The 2,500-nt window shown below is 41.7% G+C and overlaps 1 protein-coding gene across 1 annotated transcript in view; it reads left to right on the forward strand.

Annotated features, from left to right (window-relative positions):
• Positions 1 to 1,478: 1,478 nt before the first annotated feature.
• LOC125047676 (hemicentin-1-like) overlaps positions 1,479 to 2,500 on the forward strand; it is a 139,091-nt gene continuing 138,069 nt past the window's right edge. The window contains exon 1 of the mRNA XM_047646032.1: positions 1,479 to 2,500. This exon is cut by the window's right edge and continues 655 nt beyond it. The gene's annotated coding sequence lies outside the window, so the exon portion shown is untranslated.

Raw genomic sequence — 2,500 nt, forward strand, 5'->3', positions numbered from 1 at the left:
ATGTTAGGATTTTCATAGATGAATGATATAAATAAGCTCTCTCTCTCTCTCTACATAGAACAGGTCGTCCTGGTCAAATAACAAAACTTTATTAAACATTGAAACAGATAAACTAAAATCATGACAAGTTACCAAAAGATACTTCGGGAAATTAACCAGGAAGACAAAATAAAACACAAAAACTGCCGCAAAAACAAACAAAACAAGATGAAAAAACACAGAAAGAAAAACAGAAAAAGGCGTCTCTCTCCCGAACTCATTGCCATGCAGCTCGCACTCACAATTAAGGTCGAAGTGGCTCCATACTCAGCCCTGACTGACCTGATCTCACTGGATGGATGACCCAGCCTCGCCTCGGTTAGCTTTTACAGAGTGGCGAAAAACTTGAGCCTGACTGATGGACAATAAACCCGCGTCGACATCAGCTCGACATCTACTTGACTGAAGAGGATCCAGTAGACGAGCTAGAATGGGAAGAGAGGGAGGGAGAGGGGATGAGAGGAGCAGGGAAGGAGAGGGAGGGAGAGTGGGAAGGAAGGAGAGGGACAGGGGAGGAGAAGGAGGGATGGTGGGAGGGAGAGAGAGGGAGGGAGGGATAGAGAGAGAGAGAGAGAGAGACAGAGAGAGAGAGAGAGAGTGAGAGTTTTTCTTCTCTCGGTGTATTTTGAGTTCTTCATATTTTTTTTCTTTCCCGTATTTCCCACATCCCCTCTCTTTTCTTCTTGTTTTTCTTCCCCCTCCTCTTCCTCTTTTCTCGCTCTGTCCCTCACTTCCTCCCATGGCCTCTTGTTCAACTTATACTCCTCATTACTCTCTTCAAACAGCTTTGTTAATGCTTAAGGTACGTTTGTAAGCTGCCTTTTTCTTTTATATGTAATCGATCATGCCTTTCCATTAATCATATTAAATACGGCATTCATGAAAATAATTCAAGGAAGAAGCATTGCTCGTGCTTTTTCCTTTTTGTAAAAAGAATATATAGAAAAGGTACATACATAATATGACAGATAAAACGGAGTATATTATCTCCTATTTCTAAACATCAACATAATTCCGTTATAATGGTGAAGCATAATAGTAAATACTCTATCATTTGATTTGTATTTTCTAATTTGTAGTTCAGTTTAGCCTTTCCTCGCTATTCTAACTGTTATTAGCGAGTAAATTACAGCGGATATGTGTATCGAAATGACAAATGAACTGATTGGCCGATGGATGCAATTATTTACCAATAACTAAGTCCTAATATGTGAGTGGATTTCACGCCCACCTATCGTGCCCATGGTATGATACCCTCGACCTCACACTGAGTCCCAGCATGTATCCTTAGCAGGGCGTAGCGGCGCCTGCCTGGTGCGGCTGTAGGTGGCTGAGTGGCGGTGGACTCTGCGTTGCGTGGCGGCGGGACAGAAGAGGGTCGAGGCGGACGCGACACGAGGCAGTAGCTCGACGGCTGTGGTCGGGAAGACACGCACGCACAAGCCTCCGCTGTCCTCGCCGTTCGACTGTGCCTTTCCCACTCCCTCGCCCTGCCGACGCGTGTGGAAATCACGGCTCAGAAGCCTTCGAGTTGGGCGTCTGGGAGGACAGGGATCTGTTGGTCCGCCCGGTCGCCACTTCTGCAATATTGATGCGGAAACATCCTAAGCAGAAATGCAACTAAATAACCAGATTCTCAAAAGTTTCCAACAGTGTTATTTGAGAATTCGGGTAAGCTGATTAGTGAAATTATAACTATAATACCATAAGACTTTTTATCGGTCTTTCTTCCATGGCGGAACATGAAAGTACACCATGAAAAATATGATTCCGCGACAATGCACGAACTGAACGAGAAACAAGTATTGCATAACCTTACTCATAAATCCGTGATGTCTATAATGAAATGTTGAGTGCGCTGATATGTGCGGCAATTCATAAATCGACTTTCGGTCCTTAGATACCTGTTGAACCCTAAAATAAAAAAGAAGTGAACTAAGGACAAACATCGTAGTCTACAAGGGTATTTACAAAAAGCCCTCTTAAATCACTAACACAGCGCGTACAAGTTCAAGAAATGCTTTGTTGTTCTTGATACATCCCCGCTACGAAGAGGAAATAGTGCTAGCTGAAGAAACAGCAATCGATACGTGTTGGACTAGTTTTTGTGAACTGCTAGCTGGCTTGGCGTGTCAACGCGCGTGAAAAGGTTCTAGGCAGGCGACTCAAAAGAGAAAGTAAGAAAGAAAAATATAAGAGAATACATATATGATTATAATCAAATGATGTAAATAAAGAAATAATAATACGAGTGAATAAGAAAAAAAAGTGAAGAGACTGATTATTCCCAAAGGAACATTGATAACAAGAAATTCGCTTTATCTTCCAGGGCATTGAAAGAAAATAATTTATTTGCAAATCTTTTATTAATATACTTTTTTTTTTTTTTGTTTTTTGTCTACTTAGCTGTGAGGACGACATAATATTCAGGATGAATTCATTTCCTTGTAACTTTACACTA

The sequence above is a fragment of the Penaeus chinensis genome, chromosome 41, assembly GCF_019202785.1.
Source record: "Penaeus chinensis breed Huanghai No. 1 chromosome 41, ASM1920278v2, whole genome shotgun sequence".
Taxonomy (NCBI): Eukaryota; Metazoa; Arthropoda; class Malacostraca; order Decapoda; family Penaeidae; genus Penaeus; species Penaeus chinensis.